General features: G+C 38.3%; 7 non-coding genes across 7 annotated transcripts; all 7 read left to right on the top strand.

Annotated features, from left to right (window-relative positions):
• Positions 1-631: 631 nt before the first annotated feature.
• LOC113340981 lies at positions 632-829 on the top strand. Its single transcript, XR_003355708.1, has one exon. It is a non-coding gene; the product is annotated as a U2 spliceosomal RNA (small nuclear RNA).
• Positions 830-1,309: 480 nt separating this feature from the next.
• Positions 1,310-1,471, top strand: LOC113345256. The gene has a single exon (XR_003358048.1). It is a non-coding gene; the product is annotated as a U1 spliceosomal RNA (small nuclear RNA).
• Positions 1,472-2,943: 1,472 nt separating this feature from the next.
• Positions 2,944-3,105, top strand: LOC113345249. The gene has a single exon (XR_003358046.1). It is a non-coding gene; the product is annotated as a U1 spliceosomal RNA (small nuclear RNA).
• A 1,935-nt stretch (positions 3,106-5,040) lies between these two features.
• On the top strand, positions 5,041-5,239 carry LOC113340991. Its single transcript, XR_003355712.1, has one exon. It is a non-coding gene; the product is annotated as a U2 spliceosomal RNA (small nuclear RNA).
• A 599-nt stretch (positions 5,240-5,838) lies between these two features.
• LOC113341176 lies at positions 5,839-5,957 on the top strand. Its single transcript, XR_003355808.1, has one exon. It is a non-coding gene; the product is annotated as a U5 spliceosomal RNA (small nuclear RNA).
• Positions 5,958-7,204: 1,247 nt separating this feature from the next.
• LOC113342577 lies at positions 7,205-7,423 on the top strand. Its single transcript, XR_003356737.1, has one exon. It is a non-coding gene; the product is annotated as a small nucleolar RNA U3 (small nucleolar RNA).
• Positions 7,424-8,069: 646 nt separating this feature from the next.
• On the top strand, positions 8,070-8,172 carry LOC113341279. The gene has a single exon (XR_003355853.1). It is a non-coding gene; the product is annotated as a U6 spliceosomal RNA (small nuclear RNA).
• The last annotated feature ends 7,250 nt before the right edge of the window (positions 8,173-15,422 follow it).

Below are 15,422 nucleotides of genomic sequence, written 5' to 3'. Positions count from 1 at the left end.
TGGGGAACTAATTGGATCTTTTACTGCTGGTCTCCAAGTACTATGCATCACAATACCTATAAAAACAATAAGCGATGTTGGATCTATTGCTTTTTTATCAAAGCCGCGACCCCGGAATGTGTAGAAAGGCCATGGATATACCTAGAGCAATGTAATACATTTAACAGATTCCTCTGCATCAACTGCTAATGGGGAGCATGCTGCCAAAATGCCAACACCATGTGTCGTGATAACTGGCTGGAAAAAAGAACTAGCGTGCAAGTTGAGGATGTACGTGGATAGGGAATCATTGATATATGGGGTCCTGTTTACTGGGACTCGGAACTTTGAATACCAATCGATGATTCGATCTCAGTAATATTCCCTAGTAATTAAATCAGTAATCGTTCATATTTGTGTAAAGTAGAAAACCATCTGAGCTTTGTATGTTTGTTAAACGGCACCCACCTGCACAGAATTCCAATTCTACTCTAAACTCGTACCCATACAGTGCCCAAGGACTCGCCTCAGTTCAGATATGTCCCAGTTATACGACAGGGTGAGCTTATAATATAGTCCCATACAGACTAGTCTAGAGCAGAGGAATTGAAACAAGACGGTATAAAAAGAGAAGTCGACTACTAGAAGAAGCATACCTTTCTCGGTCTTTTGGCTAAGATCAAGTGTAGTATCTGTTCTTATCAGTTTAATATTTGATATGTGAGCCATTGGCTCACACGATATTAAATTAATTTTTTTCATGGGGGAGTTCCCATCACAGTAGCTTGCTGCTGGGGTTCTCGAGTGTCGCCTTTATGTTGCACTACTGCAAAGGCCTGGCACACCCCCACCAAAACTAAGAAAAACATTTTGATCAGTTTCAGCTAATTCTTGGTGAGTGCCCTTACATCCACAGCTAATGAGTGCCCTTGTTTCCTCACCAATTCTTTCAAGGATTACCTGCGGATATGCCGTTCTCAGTGACTTCTTCCTCTTTGTTCGACATCAACTAGCCAACAGGAATTTTGTAAATTGGAATCTATTCAAGTTACTGTATTTGTATAAACCATCACGGTTATACAGTAGTAACTCATTCCATAGACTGTATTTTTCAGTAGTTTCCAGTTCAAAAGGAATCAACACACACATACTGCAGTTTGGGCGCAGTGCCGCTGTGTTGGTAAGAAAGAACTAAGAAGATTATAGGCCCAAGCCGCTCAACCTCACCCATGAAAAGAAGAAAGGGTAATAGTAGTCCCACCTTGGTTAGTCAGGAAAACAGATAACGAAAAAGATCCTATAAGAGAATCTTGAAATGCTACCGGAAATCATACTTACCTGGACGGGGTCAATGGTTTATCAAGAAGGACCATGGCCTAGGTTAGTGACTTCCATTGCACTTTGGAAGGGCGCTTGCCTAAGATCTCCCCGTTGAGGGAGAGTCTACGTCATAATTTATTCCTGAGGGGGAACGCGTCCGCGCGGCCCCTGCCAATGTTTACAAGCCCAAATTTTACCAAAGTTAGCTAAGAAGGTTTTTATCATTGCTGCTGATGAAGGAGGTGCATCTACCCTCTTTCTCTTGTTGATATCTTCTGTTTTGTGGTGCTTGCGTCTAGAGCGTTAAAGTCCACCAAATGCAACACAGTAACTACTTACCTCCCAAGGCGCGTCAGTGAAGCCAAGCTTTCAACATAATTCTCGGTCACCCATATTTTTCGGTTCTTGCTCATCCATGTCAGACTACTTGCATTCCTCGGGCCATATAGAATTAAGTAACTAGAAATCTTAAGTAGAATTTTATCAGTCTTGAAAGCCCACATCAGAGTGACTCCCCACCGATTTTAGGGTACTGTAAAAATTTTTAGACCAGGAATCTTGAACTCCATACTCCCGCATCACCCATACATCAAATTGAACATTGCTGCATTAACAAGTAGACATAGACACCCTTCCCACTCTCACACGTTGTGAAACTGTTTCTTTCCCGTAAGTTCTTCGGGTAGTTGTAATTCTGTAATTCTCTCTTCACTCATGTCCAAGGAGATGATACCAATATATGGATTTGGTCGAGGTATCGACTAACCAATGAAGAGCTCCACTAATAATCACCATAGTACAAGTAAACCTATAGGGATAGTCTGAAGGCAATTCCAGGAATTCGATCCCAGCGTATAAACTATCCCTTTCTCCACTCTTGTCTTCAACTTTCACCAACTTGTAATCATCTATCTTGTAATCATAATCTAAAGCATAGATATTACACTTCAAATTCAAGTTCTCACCGCCTTCCAAATCTGCACGCGGTGGTTCGGGAAGTTCCTTGAACTCATTGGTGGCTGGGTTCCAAAGACACTAGATGAAGTCGGTGAAATGATCACCATAAACTAAGCAAACCAAACCGTTACACGAGCTTCTCAATTCAACCAAATAACCTTCAGGTTCGAATTCCAATGGGTAATCCATTTTAACGAAACCATCTTGAATTCCATTTGCACACTCTACTTATGATAAGATTATAGTTCTTCTTTTGGATACTCAGATCAAGATGCATATTAACAGAGGATTACAAATTAGATCTAACCAATTTTTGCAAACACACTTGCATACAAATGTGGATTTTACTGGTAGCCCTAAAAGGATTTGAAGATAGAGATCTTCTGGAACGCTAGACATTGTTGCTTTTTTTTCTCTACTCCCTTGCAGTGTCTGGAAGCTGAGTGATTCATTCTTTCCCGTCAGTAAAGATGCATCAACTCTTCAGTATCTGACTTATATGAAGCAAAGAACTCATTTAGTTTCTGAAACCTTAGACATTAATCTGTCTGTGAATCCAAAGGGTTGCTTGTGAGAATGGTAATATGTTCACCAGAAAAAAGATAATAATAGTCCCGCATTGGTTAGTCAGGAAAACAGATAACGAAAAAGATCCTATAAGAGAAGCTTGAAATGTGACTAGAAAACATACTTACCTGGACGGGGTCTATGATTGATCAAGAAGGATCATGGCCTAGGTTGGTGACTTCCATTGCACTTTGGAAGGGTGCTCGCCTAAGATCTCCCCATTGAGGGAGAGTCTACGTCATAATTTATTACTGAGGGGGAACGCGTCCGCGCGGCCCCTGCCAATGTTCACAAACCCAAAGTTTCAAATACTGATTGTGGTTGTCCAACTGCTGATGAGGAGGAGCGAACATCCTTAGTCCATGTTCTCCGTTGCTGATTGATCCTCCTCTTGTTATTGTTCATATTTTCTGTTCACAAAGCGCCTCTCCTGGTGCTCATGTTTTTAAGATGATAACATGATTTTAGCTTGTAAACATCTCGGCCATCAAGAGAAGTGTTGCAACACCTGCTGGATCTTTGACTTAAGGTTCACCGCATGTGCACCTTGGCACTATGCCAATCTGCTTATTGCATCGTTGACAACTCAGACTGGATCGATTCGGACAACAATGAAAACAGCAACATAAAGAAAAATAGGGGTTCCTTGAACCCAAGAAGATCACAAGGAATTAATACTACATAATCGGGTTTGTGTAGTTGTGTTTGTAATTGATAATTGATTTTTGTGATTCCTAAGGAAATTTATCTGGGGATTTGAAAAAATCAACAAAGGCAAATGGAGGAGCATCTCGAGACTCGCAGTGTTGTCGAGAACCTGAACTCTATTGGCCATGCTCAGAAGTACTTTCTACACAGAGGTGCTAAGATATCAGGCCAACAAAAATCTTTATAATGCCCCTGCTGTAGTTGCCAGTTTACCAAAAGTAAATATACACAGTTTACCAAAAAAAGAAAAAAAACCTGATACAACACAGCTAAGCCCACCCTCTGAGCGGACCTAGCAAGCTAGACTATCCAAAGTGGAAATTGGATAAAATGGGAGATCTTCTATCTACGGAGGAAACCTTCCGCCCGTACTATGGAGGAAATGGGTGCCATAACCATTGTACCAATTTCCTCTTATAGAGGTTCTACTGTAGTAACTTCCTACCAAAGTTTTGGTCCCAGAATCATAAGCCATTAACGGTTATATCACTAACATATATACAATGACCCAAGGGCATAACACATTAAATACTAAAAGGACTGTTGGCTGACAGGCGTCTTCAGAAAACAAGTATATACAGAAAAGGTTAATACTAAGAGTCCGGATTAGCCTCCTCAGGAACCACAGTCAAATTCACTACCTTATTGTTCCCTCTCTTCACAACCACTTTCAAGGGCTTTCCGACCTTGTCTCCCATAGCATCGATAATCTGCAGAATGAAATTCTAAAACAGTCATAAACTACAAACATCTCTCTCTCTGATATTCTTTTTATAAAGCAGACTTCACCTTCCAAAACTAACAGAAACATCCTGAATACTCGTGAAATGGTGATGTGGCTCCCATATTGAATAACTAACGAACTATATGGAGGTATATCATGTGGTAAACTTTAAAGACCTGACTAGCATGCCATCTGATTTTCCCCTATGGGTATTTGTGTCTTTGCTTCTCCTCTGCTTAGTGTATGCTAGATTGGTGTCCTTTTAATGGGTTTCGATTATGTTCACAGGTGCTACAACTGTTATGGGAGATCAATCCACTTGCGATTCAACGTGAAGAATGCCTGAACAAACTGCTACGTCGCTTATGTTCTATATATACCAGTATATACAACTCCATCAGCCATCAGACCCAATTGACTGGGCAGGTACAGCCACATCCAGTACATGTAGATGGTATGCTTGGTTTTAGCCGTTTTCAGCTGACTTGCAAAGATGATATATGTTGTACAAGAAAAACTGGCAAAAGATCTCAATGAACTTGAATGAAACAAAAACGGATTTTATTATCTTCATATAGCTGCTCTTGTTCCAGTATAACTGGCAAGTTCTCTGAGCAGCTCTAGCGCTTCTCTTGGACAATCCAGAACTTTCTTTATTCGCTGAATATTTGTGAAGTGTAGGCTGTTGTGCTTCAGTGTTGTAGATTTTGTCCCACATCGTTCAAGTTGTAAGTCAGTTTTAGTTCTGCAAGCTATAAAATGTGAATTGTGAGACTTGGAGAAGCATACCTATCTTGGCCTTTTGGCTAAGATCAAGTGTAGTATCTGTTCTTATCAGTTTAATATCTGATATGTGAGCCATCGGCTCACACGATATTAAATTATTTTTTTTCATGGGGGAGTTTCCATCACAGTAGCTTGCTGCTGAGGTTCTCATGCGTCGTTCTTGAGTTGCACTACTGCAAAGGTGTTTGTGTTGTATAATGATAATTCGAGGCATTTAGTCTGTAGTTCAAGCCCCATTTGTAGACTATGATAATCCAGGCTTTAAGTCTGTAGTGAGCCCCATATAACTCTGTCCATTTCTTCGTTGCAGTTGGAGAAGCAAATCAAAGCTGCTGAGAAGCAAGAAGTCTAAAGTTTTGAGCCATGTGCTCCGGTAACATGACTAGTTAGCATCTTGATTATAATTTGGGTTGGAGGAGCAAATTGAAGCTGCTGAGACGCGAGAAGTCTAAAGTTTGAGCCCTGTGCTCCGGTAACATGACTAGTTAGCATCTTGATAACAATTTGGGTGGAATCCGTATGTATGAATAGTTCGTTCTTAAACAAATTGAAACAAACAACCAAGAGAAAAACATGAGTTGAATGCTAGAACTACATGATACAAGAAATTTGATGATGTAACCTTACCAAATGAGCAAAATTTATAAGCCCATTCTCCCTTCTTTAGTTGGTATAGACAGTGATGATGCAAGTCTCAGTTGAGTGAAATGGATTAGTCCCACAAGGTTTAGGAAACAAAACTGTACTCAAAATGCGTTGTACATAACCAGCACTCCACTCAAATGAACGATTCACGCAGCCGTGCGGTAAGCACAAAGCGAACTATTCTTTCGCCTTTTACTAAAGAATACCGTGTGCTTGCCGTTTATAAGCGGCATACGCTTATTTTTGGAGGGTTTCTCTTTCTAAGAGGAACCCAACAATTCTCAAAGCCAAGTTTTTTCTTCCCTAGGCTAATTGCTCTACCAGCAACATAGGCCATCTTTACTCACACTGCATCAAGTCATGAAATACTTACTAGATTGAAATCCAATGGAAGTTTAGATCTACCATTTCTCCAAATTATGGAACCAAACATAAAGCTTTCATTACTGGTTGTGTAAGTGAACACTATGACACAATTTTCTCCAGCTTCATTGAACTTAAGCTATTTGGTTTCCCCATGACTCTGACACCTGCCAGATACTCAGCAGAGGCTCTATAAAGTATAAAATGTTGAGCCACGGCAATACTATGAAGCTGTTCGCCACACCAATTGAAGGTTCATCGAGATTGTAAGTGGCAGTTGGTGGGTTCTTGCAAGTGGTTGGTTTTGTAGTGAGATTCCAGATTGGTGCAAGGGTGGCATACCACAAGAACATATGAAGTTGATTACGTTGTTGGAGCTGAAGTCATAGATAGGATCTAGCGCTGCTTGAGAATTTTATGCGAATGGTGTCGTGAGAGAACTAATTGGATCTTTTAACCTAGGTCTCCAAGTATTATGCATCACAGTAGCTGTATATAGAACATTAAGTGATGTCAATAGTAATTTCGCAAATTCAAGTTCCAATAGGATAATCTCCAATGTCAGAAAAGATGGTCATTATCTAGAGTAGACATGCCATGGATCGATGTACCTAGAGTAGTGTAATACAGTTTGCAGATTCCTTTGCATCAACTGCTAATGAGTACCATGCTGCCAAAATGTCAACACTAGGTGTTGCGATAACTGGCAGGAAAAGAGCACTAGTGTGCAAGGATAAATGGTCTAAGCTTTACAAACTTGAATGGATGTTGTAGACAAACTTGATATTTTCTTAAAGTAAAATTAGTGGATCTGCAGTAAAATCACAGTTATGAATGGAGGAGGTGCATCTAGCTGGCCTCTTGTTATTATTGTTGATAATTTCATCGATCTCGGCCATTAAAAAGTGTGGCACCTACTCAGTGGCGGAGCTGGAATTCTGATTATACGAAGGGGCAACACCTTCTGGCATGTGCACCTTGGCACTATTGCCAACCAGTTTTAGGCCTTTTAGATTTGGGTGTACTTTTCTGTTAGTTTAGTAGGATTTGTTCCCACTTGTAAATTGTCTCATCGAATCATAGTCATTTAGTCCCGTAGCGGTACGCTCCAAATTATAGTACACGTATTTATGCTGTTAGATTTCAGAAATGAGCACGACCTTACTTGAACAGGATCTGTTCTATAGGCTCGTACCTCTGTATCCTTGAGTTCTAAGGAGACAGGAACCACAGTCTGGTTGATGAACCAGGACCGCACGACCAGAGCGTGATTGATGGTCACAGAGACCTATGATGTAGGCCTTGTGGCCGTAGATGATCGTTCTCAGCTTGGCCTTGGCCTGCTGCGGCGGTCGTGCGGTTGTCTGACAGACTCCCAAAACTTTTTTTTTTTACTCTTCACAAAAGATCATGGAACATGCATCTATGTTCAAAATTGAATATACTAATCATCTCCTTGTGATATTTTAAGCATTTTATGACTTGGCTGAAGTTAGCTTCAAAAAAATTCACCAGTTGTCTTTTAATATCCATTTCCATCTGCTTGGGCTGTCAATTTGCATCTGGAAGCTGCCAGTTTCAAGCATTAAAACCCATTCAGTTGTATTCGCAAGCCGAACAACACCACACCCTATTTCAGTATTTGCTTGTGGCCGCAAGTGAACCTAACTTCACATAGACTATGTACTCACGTAACTAGTTCTACAATTCCGAAATCTATTCCACTATATCGTAAAAAAGAAGGAAAAAACATACTGTACTAAATTTAGTAATAGAAAGACAAAATATCACCACACACAGAACTACAAATCTATGCGCAACCTTGAGGCTTATGCAAGGATCTTGGAAAGATTGTATCGGAGTTATAGAACTTATGACTGTAGACATTCCGCCCCAGAAAAGGAACACAAAAACTGTGACTAGCGCGTTTTGAGTGTATCTATGGCTATTGGTATAGTCCCACACTGTCTCTATTATAAAAGATGATAGCTTCAAATAGTCTGAGCTACTCAATAAGCTCGTCCCTTCGGGGACATCCGATAAAATTGGAACGATACAGAGAAGATTAGCATGGCCCCTGCGCAAGGATGACACGCACAAATCGAGAAATGGTCCAAATTTTTTTGTTTTTTGTTTTTTTTGGACTGGTTAGCATTTGGGTCATGAGACTGCTTCCCTGATTTGATAAGAGGGATCGACTCTGATTTTCTTTATTTTTTTTAATTTGTTAATTTGTTTGTGCTTAAGCATCATTACTTCATGCGAGACCCATACCAGGTTAGCAGTAGCTGGCCTTCTTTTTGCGAATATGGTTCAGTTATAAAGGGCACAGAGTGAGACGTATGCACCAGCCTGGCTGGGTACGTGCTATTCTACCACTAGACCACTGGTGCTGGCTGGGTGATGGATGATTTCATTTGTTTAATTTCCTTTTTTGTATTCCCAATCCAAACCTTTTAAATCTAAACATGGTTTTGTTAATCTGCTGAATCTAAACATAGTTTTGTTAATCTGCTGAGCTCTCACATTCTTACATTCATCACCCTGATGATATCAAGGAGAATGCAAAAACAACAGATGATAGAGAAAGAGGGGTTTCTTACACTGAAGAACAACAGTGGTACCTGGAATTCTTTTTGTTTTTATTTGTAATTTGAGAAGATTCAGGATGGATTCGAGAAAAGTGGCTAATCATACTCAGGAGTGCTATTGTTCATCTTGTAGCTGGTAAGTTCTTGGATAAGTTGTAGTTCTTTTCTTAGACAAACCCTTGCCTTTGGCTTCTGTTATTACCAGTTATGTGGTAGAATGTACCGTTGGATGAATACATTTATTGTCAGAATGCCACTGCCAGTTGCGTCATTTAAGCATCACAAGAAATGAAACTGGTTGGTAATCATCGTAAATATCATTGTTAGAACACTTGCTTGTGCTTAAACATCATTATTTGCAGTGGAAAATTAGATGCATAAACTCCCAAAAAATGTAAATAAGTAGATGACCAGATACATAAAATCATTTGTCAAAACTAAAACTAATATTTGAGACCCATTTCATTGATAAGTAAAGTTGCTATTTCAAAAGGAAACAAGATACAAAAGACAACAGTCATGAGTTAACCAACTTAAATAGCTGCCCAGTCCAAACTCATCTAGTAAAAGGAGAAATATGTAAGATTCTGACAGATGTAATTTCTAAGGAAATATGCAAGCAAATGATAATCAAACAGGTGTTGGCCATGGAGCAACCACAAATGGGGAGACCCATTGTATATATTCGCCAGTAACAACCTTGAGTATTCTGGTTTTGATGCTGTAATAAAAAAATCATAACCCAAGATCATTGTATCAGGCTCCACTGGGATGAAAGCAAGCGGTTCCAAGTCTGACGCGCTCATCCTGGCAATCTTCATCCAGAAACATGTCAGTAACGTTGGAGCTGCTAACCAACTGCCAAACCCATGATCCTCTCTTATACTCTTCTTCATCCAATACCTAAAGCATTCGAAGTGTCTATTAGGTCCATTGATTCCAGGCAAATCGATCAACCTGCATTGGTGAGAGTTTTCTATTTCATGATTCTCAGTATTGAGATCATATGCTACAATTCTATTTACTTCAACAATCCAACAAGAGATACCATTATGGGTAACTATATCCTTGCACTGCATCCCATCGCAACTAATTTCTTCAGAGCTTGTAACTTCAAAGGAATTCCACCTAGAGAGACGGATGTGGTGGTGAAAAACATAGAGCAAAGTTTACCTGAAAAGAGCAAAGTCTTTTTTTTTTTTTTGAAGCATAGAGCAAAGTTGTTTGATCTGTTAAAAGAAATGAAAAACATAGAGAGACGGATGTGGTGGTGGTGGTAAATAAAGGAAAGTAAATTAGGGTATATCGGTAATTAGAAGTTGTACTGAGTATCACACTTGGCGCTCATGCATTAAGATATATTAACTGCATTTGGAGCCCATTACCCTAATGTCGTTCCCGAATAAGTAACGGGTATGGGTCCTATGGGAAACTGAACGCCGTCAAGATCCATTGACCGGTCAAATATTTGGATTTGAGTTTGAGAGACCTTTTCTTTTATCCCGCCAGGTGCCAGTTAGCTTTTATGTTAGCACCCGCAGTTTTTGAAACGGGCAGATTGGCTGGTTGGTATGTGTGTGTCTAAATGGCAAAGAATGTCAAACTATTTGATCTGAGTAGTGATTTGTTTATGTACTAGAGATATTTAGAATGTACGTTTGCAGTTGCCAGATTCTTACGGTGGGTTTGTTCGCAGAATTTACCGTTTTCAAGAATTTATAATTCCACTTAAATTTTTTATGTGAATGATAACTCAATAAAAATTTCTTGGATTTATAGAGTTTTCATGTATTAAAGTCTTTATACCATTTGGAATTACCCTCAAATCTTAAAATTGCATATATATGGGATTTAGAATTAAAAAAAAGTGGGTCCACAAATCCCTTGATAAGTTTCCAATCAAATCTTAGGGGGGAGGGGTCGGGCTCCATACGGAGGATTTGTTGGAAAACTGAATCTCATAGGAAACGTGATTCCAAGGATTCGGACAACCAAACATACAGAGGGAAACGTAATTTTGCCAAATCCCCTAGACCCATAAATTCCACCTTTAAAATTCTACATCCAAAATTGTTAAAAAAAAAAAAAATCCAATCCCACCACAAAAGAATTTTGGTAGAAGAACTTGAAAAGGATTTATGAATCGTTTGGGTGCGGCTCTTGTCTGGCATAACGGAATAAATAATAGAAGCAAGTAAAAATCATCGTGATACACGAGGATTGGGCTATAAGGGAATAAATGCTTCAAATATTAACAAAAAAGTAAAATTTGTTGAAGCTACAAAGTCTTCTCAACCAGAGACTTCCACTGTTGTCAAAGGTGCTCCTATTTCTTGCAAAGAAGTAAAGCATGTCAAACCTAAGAATTGTGTTCAACCAGACTCTTCAAGTGCGGCAATCAAAGAGAGCACTTATGCCAATGTAAAAAAAGCAACCACTTTGAACAAAGATGAGAATAAAAAGAAGAAAAAAACTCGTCAAGCTCCAATGCAAGAGGTTTCACAAAAAGGTAACACTAAAACTCATGCTCCTTACGTTACTAAGCATTGATATTTTTATGGTAATAAAGCGTACTTGCAATGGGGATGCTGATGTAATTTTATATAGTGGTAAATAGAGTTGTCGTTCACTCGGACTTGATGAGATTGACTTTAAGAATTAATAAACTAAAATAAAAGAAAAATATATACAAAATTTTGTCACAAGATGAAGAGAGTTACTGGGATTTCGTCGAATTCATAGCATACGGTTCGATTTATTTATTCTCAACAATTAAAGCTCAATAAATAAAATTAACATGGACTCTGATTTTGCCAAGGTAGATTCTCAAAAGATTAGTTGTAAATACTAAGCATGATGTATCAAAAAATTTAAGTTAAGCATACTTCATCAAATTAAATGACAACCAATTAATTCAAATCATATTTCAATTAAAATTAATGCAAAAGTCTTAAAAAGAATTAAATAATTATACACATGTATGACACTCGTCTTCCTCCGTCGTCCCAGTGTTGGGGATTAACTCATCACATCGAAAACACACTTAAAATATTTATTCATGGCTCAAAAAGTGGTTTACAAATGATGAAAATGTGAGAAAATTATTAAAGCAGTGATTTTATTTTCTCTCCCAAAACTCCTCCCAAATGTGCTCTCTAACTCTCTATTTATACACACAAATACACATCACTCAAATATATTCTTCCATAACTCCAAAATCTTCTTCTTTTTAATTAAAAATATCTTCAGGAATTTTTCCTTCTCTTTATTCTATATATGTCTTTACTAAACCCATATCTTCTTTAATTCGCAGAATAAAATCCAAGATAAAATCTTCTAAGGATATCTTTCTTGTGTTAATACAAGATGACTTCCTTTTTCTTCAAAACTTCATGTTTGTAAGGCAAGAAGATATTCTTATCTTAAAGATAATAAATCCTTTACCGTTGAAACCAAATTTCCCGCCAATTTTTATTTTCAAATCAAGGAAAAAGATGGATCCCCCTTAACCAGTAATTGGGTGTGATTAGCACTTGGCTCCCTGGGGTGCCCCTTATCAGTTAGATGTCCCTTATCCAAAACTGAGAGTCCGAATAACATGTGTCCTCCGGGTGCCTATACCAACTTTTCGAGCCGAATTTTCCAAAAATACCTACAAACACATAAAACACCATAATAAGTAGAAAATCGGGTACCAACAATACTGAAAATTGAGGATAATTCGGTCACAAAAATGTGTCTATCAAATACCCCCAAACTTATTATTTGCTAGTCCTCGATCAAATCTAATCTAGAAAAATAAAAGTGACTACACTTAGCGCGTGCAGCAAGCCGTTAAACCGCTAGGTGGCCCTAGCGGCAGAGTGTTGTCTTCGGAGGGTTTACCAGAGGTGTACCCACAAAACCTTTACTCCGGACCCTAGCTATATACGCAAAACCTTGGAAGGCACTAAAGAATCTCCTTGGTTGACATACTCTCATTGACTACAGGAGGAAGTACCCTGATGCGAAATTCCAATTGTTGTACACGAGTTTGCACTCAAGCATACTAAAATTCATATAAGAGACAGATCTCTACTCAGATAGTTTATGTACATCATAACCGGAGTCAACCAATCACATGGAAAGATTAAGAAGATGGAAGTAGAGAAAAACATAGATGGTTTTGATGTTGACTAAGGTGAACCTATCCTGATGGACTGAGATACCGGTCTGACTAATATCAATACAGCTGGCATATACAAGGGAACCAGCGGGTGATAATCCTAACTCTAGGTCAACACAACTGGCATATACAAGGGCTCCGGTGGTCGACTTTATTGAATTTATTCTGGTTGGTCTGATGGTCTGGTCTCATTTTATTTTATTTTTACTTTTTTTATATCTTAATCACTCTATTTCACCCAATCACTTATAAGAAAATAAAAACAGAAGGTGAAACGGATTCAACGAGATATGGCGAAACTACCATGTTTTTTTTTTAATTCTAACACCTGAACTCTGTGCTTTTATGAATAGATTCTTTAGATGTTTCCATCTAATTAGATTGGTTCCTCAACTCCTATAACCAAGATGCTTCCATCCACTTAGATTGGTTAGTGCCATCCTTAATAAACATAAATTTCTAGGCTCTGGAGTTTATTTATTGCAACTAAAAAGTTTCTCCCATACCCCCAAACTCAAATCTAACATTGTCCTCAATGTTATAAAGATAAAATTAAAAGCATATGAACAAGGAGAAATTGTTGCCCTTTGAAGCAAAAGAGTTAAGGAAATATATTACCGTATTGCATGAGATTAGGTTACCTCCCAAGAAGTGCTAAGTTTAAAGTCTTCAGCCAGACATCGGAAGGAATTAGTCACCTCATATAATTATATAGAAGTAACTTGAACAACTGCGGGTCATCTGAATCAAAAAGTGTTACCCAAAGGAAAAGGAAGTTACAGCAGACCATGAAGATACCGAACATACCCGTATCTAATTTTTTAATTAAGACAACTATATCTAGTTGTGGTTCAGGTTCAGGTTTTATAAAAGGGTCTAGATAAAATATTTTCAAGGGCCTAATTTCCTCAAAGGTAAGATTCTGAAGGTCAGGTTGAAGAGTCTGGAAATACTTAACTAGGGACTCAGAAGCACATAACAACCTGAATAATTGAGGATCCTCTAAGTCAATCAGATTTGACTCACACAGTTTACCACAGTAGTGGTCATTCTTAAGCAAATGTGTCGACCCTAATCTCCTAAAGTAATTAGGTTTAGTCTCAAAACTCAATAACTGGCACATTTCAAATTCAAATGTTCCCACAATTGGAATAAAAGTTTTTGGTAGGAAAACAAAATCAATCTGAGTATCATAGCCTGGGTAAACCACATCAACCAGAGGATGGGTTTCTAACAACTGAACTTCTTCCTGGACATTATTAGGTTCAGAAGAGCTAGTATGACGGAAATATGGCACAATGGTTGAGGCACATATATCAAGTCCCAAGTGAGGGACCTTTCTAAGAGTTAAAGCACACAGAGAATGATAATTACCCCCAAACTTAGAGTTTTCAGTGTCTCTAAAAAGACTAGTCACAACTTCCCTAATTTCTAGGTCATCAGATTCCTGGAAATGGTCAATTGATTCTTCTAAGTCAGGTTCATCCTCACTCATCTCTACGAGTTCACTTTCTTTGTCTAAGACTATTGTTTCTAAATCTCTAGACTCAAAATAAACTCGTTCCTCTAAACCTTCGTTGGCTTCATGAAAAGGAAAAACTATATCGTCCAAAACAGGGATATTTTTAGTCAAATCCTCTTCCTTTTGAATAGGTGAATAATTATTAAAATTATTTGGATTTGTACTAGAAATAACATTATCATTATAAAGCTCAACCGGAGTAACAAATTCCTGATCACTATGCCTACATATTTCAGATTCTTCATCAATACTATCCTCATCATAATCATCACTATATGAAAATGATCGAACCTCATCTAAACAAGTAGTGTTACCAATTCTAACCTCGTCATCTTGATTATATGAATAAAAACTATCCTTATTTTCAAGGGTGGTATTGGGAACACTATATTGGAATTTAAGACTATCTTGAGCAAATCTTTCCACAATCCTATTTGTACTTTCAGTAAATTGCTTGAGGGAATCTTCTAGAGACATCTTATTTGTTTGCTCTACGGACTCTTTTGGAAGCGGAATATTATAAGTCTCCTTCATAAATAAGTGAAACTTCTTTGTTGACTCATTCAAACTCTTGAGAGACTCTTCTAGAGAAATAGGAGGATCGTTTTGCTCGTATAACCCGGGGGTGCGCGAATAAAAATTGAGCTCACCATGGTATGAGCAACTTTCAATAGGTTTATGTTCCCAATCACTATTCACACTATGGTCAAAGTAGTAATGTCCATTTTGTTCAGTCGGATATTCATTGTATTGGCTATTATAATACCAGTTCGACATTCTTAACACAAAATAAAACCCACTGACAGGGGATTCGTGGGTGGATAGAGTCTTACCTCCCGCACCAGACGGGCGATGAACCGTTGAAGTCGACTCAGGCCACCGACTCCAATGTCAGTGCACGAACCTGAGGGGCCGAGACAGTATCGTAATTGCCGTCTTTCCCTGCAGCAGTTTTATTTAATTCACCCTTCCTTAGGGTTTTAAAAATATTAATGTCCAATGTTCCAAAAATAAAGTTCAAAAAGTCCAAAAATAAAAAATTACAAAAATAAAAACCTATTTACAGTTTCTAAAAATAAAATAAACTATCTATAT

Source organism: Papaver somniferum, chromosome 1 (genome assembly GCF_003573695.1).
Source record: "Papaver somniferum cultivar HN1 chromosome 1, ASM357369v1, whole genome shotgun sequence".
NCBI classification, from domain to species: domain Eukaryota; kingdom Viridiplantae; phylum Streptophyta; class Magnoliopsida; order Ranunculales; family Papaveraceae; genus Papaver; species Papaver somniferum.
Note: the sequence above shows the minus strand (reverse complement) of the source record. Positions and strands in the feature narration are given on the sequence as shown.